Here is a 14,700-nt window from a genome sequence, read left to right on the forward strand (position 1 = left end):
GCACAACTCATCATAGAACTAACCATGTCCAACGGGGTTCTGTTTCACCTTTTTGATACACCATTCTGTTGAGGTGTACTCGAGACTGAGAGTTAGGACATGATTCCATGTTCTATCATATAGTTTTGGAGTCTTAAGTCCATATACTCTCCACCATAATCAAATCGTAGTGTTTTTATCTTCTTACCTAACAACTTTTCAACTTTAGTCTTGTAGTCCTTGAACTTTTCAAGAGCTTAAGACATATTGCATTAGGTATATATATCAAAATCTAGAATAATCATCTATGAAATACATGAAATATTCATACACACCTCATGCTCTTAGATTCATTGGACCACAAAGGTCAGAATGTATAAGCTCCAAGGTTTCTTTGGCTCTATAACCTTTTCCTGTAAAAGGTCGTTTGGTCATTTTTTCTTTAAGGCATGACTCACATACTGGTAAAAAGTTTTCTTCTAAACCATTTAGAAGTCCACTTTTCACAAACTTCTCAATCATATTGAGATTGATGTGACCTAACCTTAAATGCCAAAGATGGGCATTTTCTTTAGGAGAAATTCTTGGTCTTTTTACAGTTTTTGCTGTTTTGAACATTTCAGTATTAAACAAAAACTTTTATGACTAATGGCCTTCGTACATACAAGTTATTTTATTCTTAGAGACAAAAATGGATAATTTTGTTCAATCAGACACGAAAAAGAAATTAGGTTCCTCTTGATATGAGGAACTACATATATGTTATCTAATAACATTTACATTTCTTATCCAAAAATAACTTAAGTCTGCCTAAAACAACAACTGAAACGTCCTCATCACAACCGACTCTAAGAGTCATCTCTCCAGCTTCCAACTGTTTCCAAGAACTAAATCTTTGATGGGAAGAACACTGTGGTTAGTAGCCCTTGAATGAGCTATCCAAGCAGAATCATCATCCTCTACTAAGCACGTCTTGAAAACAAATAAATCATATTTATTGTCTTTGGAGTTCTTCCTTTTTTGTAGAGTAATGGGATAATTTCCAGAACCCATATCATAAACTCCAAGTTTCATCTCAGAGGACAATCCTCGCCGATGAACTTCATTAGAGTTGGCAATGATTGCTTTCTCTGTTAGTCCCTTAACATTCAATGTGGACTGGAGATTATATTGGGAACTAACACTACTAGTTTTATTGTCATCAATCCCATTTTTCTTGAATAGTGAGAACGTACGTTCAAACAATTCTCGCATTGATTCCATGATCTCATGTGCGATGACCATGTTCTTAAATCTTTTGGCCAACACATCAGGTATGCTTGCCCAAATGTGAACTCGGACCCTCGAATTAGCCTTCATCCATACCTCATATGCGTTACGAACATTTCGAGGTGCATTAGGGGTTGGGACTTAAGGACAATCCTCATTCATGACAACATCAATGTCGTTTACCACGAAAAACGTCTTAATGGATTCTTTCCACGTCATGTAATTAAAACTGGTAAAACTAGAAAAGGAAACTAATGGAAAATCACTAGTTGACATTTTACTAAAAAGACAAACAAATGAAATGTTCATTAACAAGAGTTACATTTTTATTTATTCTACTATAAAGCAACTTCTGTTAAACCAACCAAAGTTCAAGAACATTTCGAATATTTAGATATTTAAAACAACTGAAAAATAATAAGGCAGAAGATGTATTATGGTATGTATCTTTGGTAGTTAAAATTATTGTCACATCATGTCTTAATGAGATTAAGATGGTTAAAAGTGGTCGTCTAAATAAGTTAGAAAACAAATCTTTTATCTCTATGTGTGTCTTATATTGAACACAAGATTATCAAAAGAACCAAAGAACTCTTAAAAGCTTATACATTCAGATCTTTATGGTCTGGTGAATGTTAAAGCAGAAGGAAGGGTATGAATATTTCAGTAGTTATTCTAAAGTACAGTTGAACATACGTAAGTTGTAAGTTTAGAATACTTGAAAGGTTCAAGGTGTATAAAACTTGTTAGGTAAACTAAGCAAAACAATTCGATTAGATCGAAGTAGATAGAACAGAGAATCAGAGATTTCTAGGGCTATTTTGATAGAACATGAAATCTAGTGTCAATTCTCTACATCTAGTTGCCTTAATCATTTTGAATGTCCTTCAATTTTAAGGTGTTTCAGAAACTCCAAATGAGACCATGTGAGATATGGAGAGCTCATTAAAACTGTTTATTATATATAAAAGATGTATACATAGTTCAGAAATCTAAAATAGATCGGCGCATGAGTTAGTGTCAAAACCTTAAGTATTGGAATACCGTTCAAATAGCATGCCTATTTGTAGGCAATCCAAAAGTAGTATACTTTTCATGTAAAAAACAAATAATAAAGTGTTTGTGTTGACAAATGCTAATATACGAGATCACCATGTATTATTTAGTGATGGAACACGAGACATACGCAGCGGAATAAGGATCTAATTACACTCTAATTGCCTCTAATTAAAAGGCAATTAGCATGCAAATGTAAAAAAAAAAAAAAAAAAAAAACAGTAAACTAAAAGGGATAGTGTACAACCTTTGTAGCTCTCGAAAAATGCTTTTTCTTGCTGAATCTCGACCCGAACTCTACCAGACCACCACTAGAGTTTTCTTGCTATTCTCTAGACTCAGAATCGGGTTGTGGGACCCAGTGAATGAAGGAATGAAAAGAGAAAAAGGGAGGTTCAAGGTTAATGTGAGAAAAATGGAGCTTTGGTGAGAATTTGGAAACCAAAAAATATAGAAAAATCAACTTGCTAAAAGAAAATTTTATTTTAAAAAAAAACTTCCTTTTATAAAACAATTACATGCATCTAATGCATGTAAAAATTCACCAAAAATTAACACCTCGCAAAGTAGTAAACCAAAGTGGGCTATGTGTCATTCTATAATGTTTACACATAGTCCACTTAAGTTAGTGGGATTATCCAACAAAAATGTTGGATCATTCCACTAACTCTAGTCAAGGGCAAAATGGTCTTTTTTAATTTGGTCAAAGTGAAACTTTGACTTTTCCTAGCGAAAAAGTCAACTGTTTGACTTTTTACAGTTTTGACCCTCTTGACTAATTTTGACCTCCCGAACATGAATCCCCATTCATATTTTCAAAACTCAAATCACATTTGAATATAGAGCGCCATACAAAAAAATCGATAGCGATATCACATATACGTGTTCATTTTAATCCCTTTTCCTAATTCGAACAATTCAAATTAATCCAACATACTGTTCTAAGTTTAATTCATATGAGCTAGCAGGGAGACCTAATGGACCTATAGATCATGGGTTCCAACAATCCGAGATTAACCGGTAAAACTCTTTAACCTAATTAATCAACACTTGTTAACTAACGGGTCATTCCACTAAAGTCCCGTAGTTACACTCCCCTCGCTGTAGATATATTTCTGTCCATTTGATATAACCATAACCAGTAAGTCAATCTTTCACAGGTTGTTCGTGGTCTTGGCTAGGTCAAAATATCGTTTTACCCCAGAGAACACTTCTTGTTCCTTCAGTCCCACTAAACCTCTAAAGAACAATTGTTTTGTGGTCCAACTAACAAATCGAGTCCCTCTCAGCCTAGTGAGAGGGTAGGCCCCTTGTTCTAATTCTGAAGTCAGCATTTAAGGGAACAACCTATCTACTACCACTAGAGACGGGTAGGAGTAAAGTCCGTCTTGCACCCTATGTCCCAAGCTATTTACCCAGTCTTACCCCTGAAATGGGAGGCTTATTGAGCCAGCGCTGTTGAGCTGCTCTCACCCATGCAGATCTAAGGATAATCACGAATAAGCATGAGTTCATAGTTAGCTGTTGGGGACATAAAATGGATGATCTTAATCTTATCTTATGTCGTACAACGCTTGAGATGCGATGAATCTCAATAGGCATATGGATGGTGATGAATGGTGGATCATATAAGCTCATACTACCATAAACTTGATGTTTTGGGATTGAATGGAATGTGGATGTTGTGTTATGCTTATTTAGACACACTTTCTTTATGCGATACTACTTCTAGATATGTGTTATTAATGAGAATCTTGTAGTATGCTATGCGTTGTCACAAGTTTCCTTGCGTTGGAACCAAGTATAATTTCACCGCAAGTTTCTCGGTGTGATCTAAGTTCGAACACAGGGATTTTTTTAGGTTAATTGTGTCACATTCGTGATATATGCGACTGGAGGTTTTTCAATTTAATAAAAGTGAGGTTTGTACATGTATTTAAAAATGCGATAAAGCAAAGTTGTGCAATAAAGTAAAGATGCATTAAAATAAATTGCGATAAAAGTAAAGGTGCAGTAAAATAAAGTGCAATAAAAGTAAACCTAAGCTATGATGATACAAGATACAGGTTACATGATACATGATACCGAGATTGAGACCAACTGTGAAGATTATAAAAAGAATCGTGTTATGCGGTGGCAAGGCTTTATGTACGAAACAGAGAGAGAAAAGATAATTAGTACAAACATCGCAAGTTCATTAATTGCGTTAAAGTAATAACTGCGGTTCCGCTTTCCCTTGGCATACACCTCTCGGTGATCGGCCACGTTTCCCACATCTCTGTGGTGAAACAGGGATGAACGTAATGAACGCAAGGTTGCTTCCATCTCTAGAAGTACTTCTCGCTTTAGTTAACGCATTCTTCTAACCTTCTCTCGATAGATCAGAATGGCATCTTCACTTTTGCTCTCACAAGTGAAGATGTCGTCTAGCATGCTTTAGCTAAACTTATTTATTTCTTTAGCAAAGATTAATTTACTTGTTTAATTCATTCAAATTACCAAGGGATTAAGAAAACATCGTGGAGAAAACGATTCATGGAGGAATGGAAGTATACAAAAATATGGAGATGAAAATGATCATGACATTTAATTATAGAATCGATCGTCTGATACATGATTGTGCATGATTTAGACTAAGAAGATGAGATACAATTGATGATAGAGATAGAAATAAATACAAAAGAATGCCAACGTCTTGACACATATCTAGATGGAGAAATCGCTTGCTGGCGTATGGAGTGAATGGAAGGATGAGCTTCCTTCTCAGGCTTACTTAACCGATAGAGTTGATCTAGGCACAGAGCTTCACGGCAGGGATTTGGAATGATTTGCCCTGAGACTCACCTCTCGTCCTTGTCTCTTTTCTTCCCAGATTTTCTCCGATCAGCACTCAGATCAGCCTCTCTCTCAATAAAAAAATATTGAAATAGCCTCGTATCAAGTATATCTTTTAGTGAATTCTTTGAGGGTATTTATAGATGAATGCTCTGACTCTCTGCCGTGTGGTCCCCACTTTATTGTTATGAAGATTCCGAAAATGGTGGAATAAATATTCCTTCTGTTATGCAATCAGTTCGTAAAAAATGCACAATGGTTAGTTGTATACATGTCAAAATCCTCCGTGATTGCATTGCTCATTTGCATCTTTCGATCATGTGTTCGCATGCGGTGTTGTTTTATTACCGCATGCGGTTGAAGTTCAGCTCTAGATCGACTGTCGCATGCACCGTCATTGCATTGATTGTCTCTTCATTGTTGATTGATGGGTGCAATGCGATGGAGATACATTGTTTAGTTTCTTTTCGAGCCTTCATCGCAAGCGGTGACTTTATTTCCTATAAAACATAATAGAGCTATCCTTTTCTACCATCTTGATGGTGTTAGTGGGTGTATTGGCGATAATTTATAATACTTGTATTTCTTAGCCAATTTCCATACAATCGATGTATATTTCCTCTCTTTTACCCGCAATATCTACATAAGATAGCATAAATAACTTATATTTCTACAAGTTATCACACCCCCAAATTTAGATATATGCTTGTCCTCAAGCATATCTTCAACTAAGGCAATAGTGCTCAATTCCTAACCTACAATTTTGCATCGATTGGTTGCTCCGAATGTTACACTTAGGCACATCTCTTGAAAATGCAATCTCTTTTTATCCTTGCTAATTCCTAACAAAGCCCTAATTTATTCTTCTATATAACAAATTTCTGCTCAAAGCTTTTCTAGTTTTAAAAAGAATGTTTACCTCTTCTTTATCAAAACAACTTGATGTGTCTATATGCGGTGGTCAAAATTTTTGCGTCATTTATTAGAGACCGTTGATCATGGTTACACCCTTCATTTTGGCTTGTTCCCACCGGTATCATGCGAACATCCAACCACGGTCGTGTGCCAATCTCAACTTTAACTCATGATATTCAGAGGAGTTGTCTCTTGCACTCTTTTATTATTCTTTTATTAATTATTCTTTTCTTTTTTTTTTCATATTGCGTTGTTCTTGGAAACCCACCTTCGTTTTGGCTTGCTCCCACGGGTCTCATGCGAACATCCAACTACGAGCAGGTTCCTTTCACAACTAACTCTTACCAGGTTGGGAATGTTTTTGGGTTTTCCCTTGCGCTGACATTGGAGTTTTGTATGAAAAATTTTATGATGATTTTTTTTAGGGATAAAATGAACGCATTTTCTTAAAGACCGCATAATCCTGATCACATCTACTCAGACCTTCCCCACCCCCAAATTTAGAAATGCGCAAGGTCCTCATTGCATTGTTTGGACAGAATAGACAAACACTTAGAATTTCAAAAAGAATGTTTGAGCAGAACTTTGAAAGATAAAAGGTAAAGTACTATTAAGCTAAGAATTACCTAAGTGTTAGTCAGAATTTACAAAGTGTGAGAATGTTTCTAAGTATAAACATATTATACATCATGGCAACGTAATGAAGAACGCAAAAATAAAAGATCAAGAACATCGCAAATATTGACAAAGGATGATAAAGAAAAGGCACAGGCAAATAGAAAGAATATTTACTCAATTGTATTGAATATTAACTAAGTATACAAATAATTAAAAATTAACGCAATATAAAAATTGTTGCCTGTACAAAGAGTCAAAGAATTTCATTAACTTAGAAAAATAATGAATTGAAATTATCTTTTGAATTTGATTCAGACGGTTGCACGACTAAAAATTAACACCGTGCTTTCATTAACGAAAATACATTTTTGCTGAGGGCGGGCAACAACGCATGCATCCCTGCAACACACCCCATAATTCAACACATTTCTGGAGGATCGGGTGCACGGTATTTCTACCAGCGCAACACTACCTCAACATAGTGTCTTTTCACTAAGGACGGGCAAAGAATACATACGCGCACAACACACCCCTCAACGCAATGCAGTTGAGTGTAATGGACACAAATTATCTCTTGTTATCCCATAATGTACCCATCATTAAGTTACATACCAATTTTTATTTTTCTTTTTCTTTTTAATTCATCAGCAATGCAAGTCGAAAAGACTTTGCATTGTTCAATGTTTCATCTAGTCATTCACAAAATTTAAGAACAGCGCTACTAATGCATACAAATTAAAGAAATTAAACATGACATGGAAATACTCAACTGAATTAAATTGAAGGTAATACAGAAAGAATTAAAGGCTAATTCTAATAAGCAGTAAATAACGCAATTTAGAAAGTAGTAAAGGAAAGCTGTAAAGAAAGCAACTAAACATAGACAGGGATGTTGGTTGAAAGAAGTTCTCAGAATTACCGCAATCGCATCCCCTGCAAGCGGTTAATCCTGCTTGCCCAAGTCAATGGTATCCATGCGTCGATCAATGTCGCCTCCATAGTAAGGCTTAATTCGTTGACCATTGACTTTAAAAGCGTTGTTCTCGTCTAAAGTTGTTAGTTCTACTGTGCCTTGGAGAAAGATAGTCTTGATTCGGAATGGCCCAGACCAGCGAGACTTCAACTTCCCTGGGAACAATCGCAAATGTACATAAAATAATAATACCTATTGACCTTTGATGAATGTCCGGTCATTTATGCGGTCGTCATCCCACTTCATGGTTTTCTCCTTATAGATCTTGGCATTTTCATAGGCGTCCCTTCGTCATTCAACCAGTTCGTTCAGTTGCAGCTTTCGGACTTTCCCCGTACTTGCTAAATCAAACTTCAGCTTCTTGCATGCTCACATCGCCTTATGTTCCAACTCGAGCGGCATATGAAAAGCTTTTCCAAAGACCAAGGCATACAGGGACATGCCAATTGGTGTTTTATAGGCAGTCCTATATGCCCACAGTGCTTCATCAAGCTTGGGTGACCAATCCCTCTTGGAGGTATTGATTACCTTTTCCAAGATAGTTTTGATCTCTCGGTTAGAAATCTCTGCATGTTCATTAGTTTGTGGGTGATAAGTGGTTGCAACTCTATGGCTGATGTTAAATTTAGTCAACGGGTTGGTGATTATACGGTTGATGAAGCAAGAGCCCTTATCGCTGATTAAGGTCCGTGGCGTCCCATATCGAGCAAAAATATTCTTCTTCAAAAACTTCACCACTGTGGCACATCATTCTTGGCACATGCGATGGCCTCAACCCATTTTGATTTGTAATCAACTGCGACAAAGATATAGTGATGACCTTCTGATGGTGTAAATGGGCCCATGAAGTCAATTCTCCAAACATCAAATAATTCAACCTCTAATATTAACGTCAACGACATTTCATTTCTTTTAGACATATTCCCCGTTCTCTGGCATCTGTCGCATTTCACAACGTGGGCATGGGCATCCTTAAATAGCATTGGCCAGAAATAGCAACACTGTAGGATCTTTGCGGCAGTCCGCTGCCCCCCAAAATGTCCTCCATAAGGGGACTCATGACACAGCTCCAGAATGTGCTCGACTTCGTGCTCAGGAACACATCGACGTAATATGTGATTAGGTCCAAGTCGATATAGGAATGGGTCATCCTAGAAATAAAATTTAACGTCATGTCTTAGCTTTTTCTTCTTCTGGTAAGTATAGTCATCTGGTATTTGACTGCAAATGATGAAGTTCACGATGTTCGCATACCAGGGAACATTAATGTCTATTGACATCAGCAGCTCATCAGGGAATCTTTCTTCAATATCTTTTTCTTTCCCTTGAACCTCGCAATTCTCCAATCTTGACAAATGATCAGCGACTTGGTTCTCGGTGCCCTTCCGGTCTTTGATTTCTAGGTCAAACTCTTATAGAAGCAACACCCACCGTATAAGCCTTGGTTTCGCATCCTTCTTTGTCATCCGATATTTGATTGCAGAGTGATCGGAATACACCACAACGTTTTTTTCGATTAAGTACTGATGGAATTTCTCTAGTGTAAATACCATTGCGAGCATTTCCTTCTCTGTGGTTGTATAATTCTCCTCTGCATCATTCAATGTTTTGCTCGCATAGTAGATAGGATGCAATACCTTGTCCTTGCACTGACTCAACATTGTGCCCACTTCATCACCGCTAGCATCACACATCAACGCAAATGGTTGCATCTAATCCGGTGCAATCAAAATGGGTGCGGTGATGAGTGCATCTTTCAATGTGTTGAATGCTTTAGTGCATGCATCATCAAAATTGTATTCATGGTCAGCTTCAAGGAGTGCACTTAGGGACCTTGCGATCTGAGAGAAGTTGCAAATAAATCTTTGATAGAACCCAGCGTGTCCCATAAAGCTCCTAAGTGTTTTCACGTTCACTGGTAGGGGTAGCTTGGAAATTGCATCGATTTTTGCCTAGTCGACTTCCAACCCTGCCTTCGAGATTTTATGACCTAGAACAATCCCTTCTTCAATCATAAAGTGGCATTTTTCCCAGTTCAGAACAAGATTCGTTGCCACACATCTCTTCAAGACTTTCTCGAGGTTAGCTAAATAGGAGTCATAATTATTGCCGAAAACTGAAAAATCGTCCATGAATACTTCGACTAACTCTTCTAAGTAATCTGAAAAGATTACCATCATACATCGTTGGAAAGTGCCTGGCGCATTGCAGAGTCCAAATGGCATGCATCGGAATGCAAACGTACCAAATGGTCACGTGAAGGTTGTCTTATCTTGATCCTCTAGCGCAATTGTAATTTGGTTGTACCCTGAATAGCCGTCAAGAAAATAGAAGAATTCATTCCCAGCAAGTCTGTCTAACATCTGATCAATAAACGAAAGTGGGAAATGGTCCTTTTTAGTGGCCAAATTTAACTTGCGATAATTCATACAGATTCTCCACCCCATGGTCGTTCTTGTGGGAATTAATTCATTCTTGTCATTAGTGACGACTGTCATCCCCCCTTTCTTTGGAACACACTGCACTGGGCTTACCCAGCTGCTATCAGATATCGGGTATATGACACCTGCATCCAACCACTTCACTATTTACTTCTTCACTACCTCCCTTATGATGGGGTTCAAGCGACGTTGCCTTTCTATCGATCCCGTCTTTCCTTCTTCCAGACGAATCTTGTGCATGATCTACGAGGGAATGATTCCTCGAATGTCCGCCAAGGTCCATCCTAAAGCCTTTGCGTTATTTCTCAAGATCTATACGAGTGCATCTTCTTTCTCCTTACTCAATGAGGCAGAAATGATAACCGGTAACGTATAGTTACCTCCTAATTAAGCATACTTGAGGTGCACAGGCAACGGCTTCAACTCTAACACAGGTGGTTCTTCCAACGATGGCTTAGTGCATTGTGAAGTTCGTTCAGATAATTTGAGTGGTTCAAAATTCGATTCAACTTGAATTGCGGTGCAATCCTCCTCCCATATTGTGCCGATTCCAAATTCTTCTTCCTTCAATTCTTCTAGGGGCTCGTGCCAAGGTTCTTCCTGCAGTTCCTCAATATATTGCAATTCTCCATATCACTTAGATACTTTAACGCATTGAAAATGTTGAACTTCATTTCCTGATCGTTAACTCTAATGATGAGTTCTCCTTTTTGCACATCGATCAGCACTCGGCCTATTGCGAGAAATGGGCGACCCAAGATGATAGGTACTTCTCTATCAGCTTCGTAATCCAATATGATAAAGTTTTCCGGGAAGATAAACTTATCTACTTGCACGAGTACATCCTCTATTTTGCCCTCAGGATGCATTATCGATCTATCGGCCAACTGTAATGTGATCGTGGTTGGTCTTGCGTTGTCGATATCCAACTTTTTAATGATCGATAAGGGCATTAGATTGATGCTCGCCCCTAAATCGCACAGCGCGTTTCCGACTTTCTTCCCTCCTATTGAGCAGGGCAATGTAAAACTCCCAGGATCCTTCATTTTGGTGGGGATATTGTTTTGAAATAGTGAACTACATTCATATGTTAGCATAACTATTTCATTTTCCCCGATCTTTCTTTTATTAGCAAGAATATCCTTGAGAAATTTTACATAGCTCGGCATCTGTTCCAGAGCTTCTATCAAGGGAATATTGATGTGTAGCTGTCGGAGAACGTCCAGGAACCTCTGAAATTCACCTGGACGAGAAAGGTGGAGGATCCCGCCTTACTTCTTGTTTAGTTGGCTGTTTGTTGAGGTCCTGTTCTTGCTGTGTTTCATTAGTTGGAGGTTGCGTTGATTTATAACTCAAGTATTGAGGAGCTTCATCTTTTGTAGGTGTACTTACTTCTGAACTGATAATTTTTCCACTACTGGTTGATTGGTCATCATCGACAGTTAGATCTACTAGTCTTGTTGTTTGATCTGGTACTGGTAGCACAGTGGCTATTGTTTTACCACTCCTCAATGTCACTGCATGACATTGCTCTTTACCTCGTGGCCCCGATGCTTTTGAGCTGCTAAATAGCATACCAGGCACTTTATTTTTCAACTCAATTGCAAGCTATTCAATCTGCTCTTCCAAACCTCTAAGGGAGTCAGCTTGCGATTGTCTAATTGCCTCGCTCTTTTCGATATAATGCTTCAATGAAGTCTCCAGTGATGAGGTACTGCAAGAGGTATCATATAAGAATGGCTGGTCATAGGGTGGTATACTTTGAGAGTTACATGGGCTATAGTCCGAATTAATGAAGACCGGAAGGTTGCCTCGATCCCCTTGATAACTATTCTGATGGAAACTATGGCTCCTCTGGTTGTGATTCCCATCCCAACTTAAAGTTGAGTGATCCCACCAACCAGGGTTGTAGATGTTGCCAAATGACTCATTATGGACAGAGTATATAGCCTGTTGATTCCACGGGCAGACTTCTGTTGGATGTCCCTCCCCACATTGAACGTAATTCATTGCGGCCACGTGCGTCAACACATTAACTTACGCTGAACCCTGAGAGAGATTTCTCTGTTGATTAGCCATCTTCTGAAGGAGTGAGGTCATCGTGGTCATTTGATCTACTAGTGTGCTCATCATATCAGTTGACACATCGGTAGTTTCTACTCTTTCTTACTCCAGACCATTTTCCTCAAACTCAATATCAATCCACTCATCAGAATGTCGCGAGACGCGATCGAATATGCTATTGGCTTCCGTATATGATCTGTCCATTAATCCTCCTGCTGCGGAGGCATCGGAAACTGCTTGCATTGATTGATCTAAGCCATTGTAAAACATCTCCATCAGAATGCTATCGGGAATCTCGATATGCGAAAAACTCTTCACTAATTGTTTGAAACGCACCCAGGCGGTGCTCAAAGTTTCATAAACCTTTTGCTCAAAATTCAACATATCCCTCCATCACCTTGCGTTGACGGCTGGAGGGAAGAATCTGTTCATGAACCTGTCAACCAACTGTTCCCATGTGTTAATCTCATCTAGCTCTAGCGACTGAGCCCACCTCTTTGCTTCGTCCCACAATGTATACGGGAAAAGATATAGTCTAAGTCATTCTTGAGTCACACCAGGCATGGAGAATTCGTTGCACATGTGTACAAAATTCGTCAAATGCGCATGTGGGTCTTCTCCTTGTAATCCTCCGAATTGACCCACGTTCTCAATCATCTGCAACATAACTGGTCTTATTTCAAAGCTTACATTTTCCTCAACCGTTGGTCTTGAGATTCCTAGTGAGAAGTTATAGAAATTTGGTACCGCATAGTCTCTCATTGGGATGTTGCGGTCAGCAGCAAGAAATATGGAATCTTGTGCTGGCCAACTTTCCCTTTGATTCCCTATGGGTGCCTCATTATTATTAACCATGTTTCTTCATCACTTAATTTGGCCCTGATGTGCTCTTACGCAAATAATACACTTGATCTCTGTGTCCACTTAGAATTTCTTGATCACTCCAGTACTCATAAGCCATCAAACTACTCTTTCGCGTTGAACAGTCAGTACAAAGAGATCTGTCCTGCAAAATACCACAAACATACTCAACACTACCATTAACCAATCCCTGGAAACGACGCCATAAACTTGTTGAGGACATAAAATGGATGATCTTAATCTTATCTTATGTCATACAAGGCTTGAGATGCGATGAATCTAAATAGGTATATGGATGGTGATGAATGGTGGATCATACAAGCTCATACTACCATAAACTTGATGTTTTGGGATGGAATGGAATGTGGATGTTGTGTTATGCTTATTCAGACACACTTTCTTTATGCGATACTACTTCTAGATAAGCGTTATGAATGAGAATCTTGTAGTATGCTATGCATTTCACAAGTTTCCTTGCGTTGGAACCAAGTATAATTTCACTGCAAGTTTCTCGGTGTGATCCGAGGTCGAACACAGGGATTGTTTTAGGTTAATTGTGTTACATTCGTGATATATGCGACCGGGGGTTTTTCAATTTAATAAAAGTGAGGTTTGTACATGTATTTAAAAATGAAATAAAGTAAAGTTGTGCAATAAAGTAAAGATGCGTTAAAATAAATGTGCGATAAAAGTAAAGGTGTAGTAAAATAAAGTGCAATAAAAGTAAACCTAAGCTATAATGATACAAGATACAGGTTACATGATACATGATACCGAGATTGAGACTGACTGTGTAGATTATACAAAGAATCGTGTTATGCGGTGGCAAGGCTTTATGTACGAAGCAGAGAGAGAAAAGATAATTAGTATAAACATCGCAAGTTCATTAATTGCGTTAAAATAATAACTACGGTTCCGCTTTCCCTTTGCATACACCTCTCGGTGATCGGCCGCGTTTCCCACATCTCTATGGTGAAACCGGGATGAACGTAATGAACGCAAGGTTGCTTCCATCTCTGGAAGTACTTCTCGCTTTAGTTAACGCATTCTTCTAACGTTCTCTCGACAATCAGAATGGCATCTTCACTTCTGCTCTCACAAGTGAAGATGCCGTCTAGCATGCTTTAGCTAAAAATATTTATTTCTTTAGCACAGATTAATTTACTTGTTTAATTCATTCTAATTACCAAGAGATTAAGAAAACATCATGGAGAAAATTATTCATGGAGGAACGGAAGTATACAGAAATATGGAGATGAAAATAATCATGACATTTAATTATAGAATCAAGCGTCTGATACATGATTGTGAATGATTTAGACTAAGAAGATGTGATACAATTGATAATAAAGATAGAAACAAATACAAAAGAGTGTCAACATCTTGACACAGATCTAGATGAAGAAATCGCTTACCTTCGTATGAAGTGAAAGGAAGGATGAGCTTCCCTCTCAGGCTTGCTCAACTGGTAGAGTTGATCTAGGTACAGAGCTTCACGGCGGGGATTTGGAATGATTTTCCCTAAGATTCACCTCTCGGCCTTGTCTCTTTTCTTCCCGGACCTTCTCCAATCAGCACTCAGATCAGCCTTTCTCTCAATATACAAATATCAAAATAGCCTCGTATCAAGTATATCTTTCAGTGAATTCTCTGAGGGTATTTATAGATGAATGCTCTGACTCTCTGTCG

Source organism: Benincasa hispida, chromosome 10 (genome assembly GCF_027475165.1).
Source record: "Benincasa hispida cultivar pf3 chromosome 10, pf3_genome.v1.1, whole genome shotgun sequence".
Lineage (NCBI taxonomy): Eukaryota > Viridiplantae > Streptophyta > Magnoliopsida > Cucurbitales > Cucurbitaceae > Benincasa > Benincasa hispida.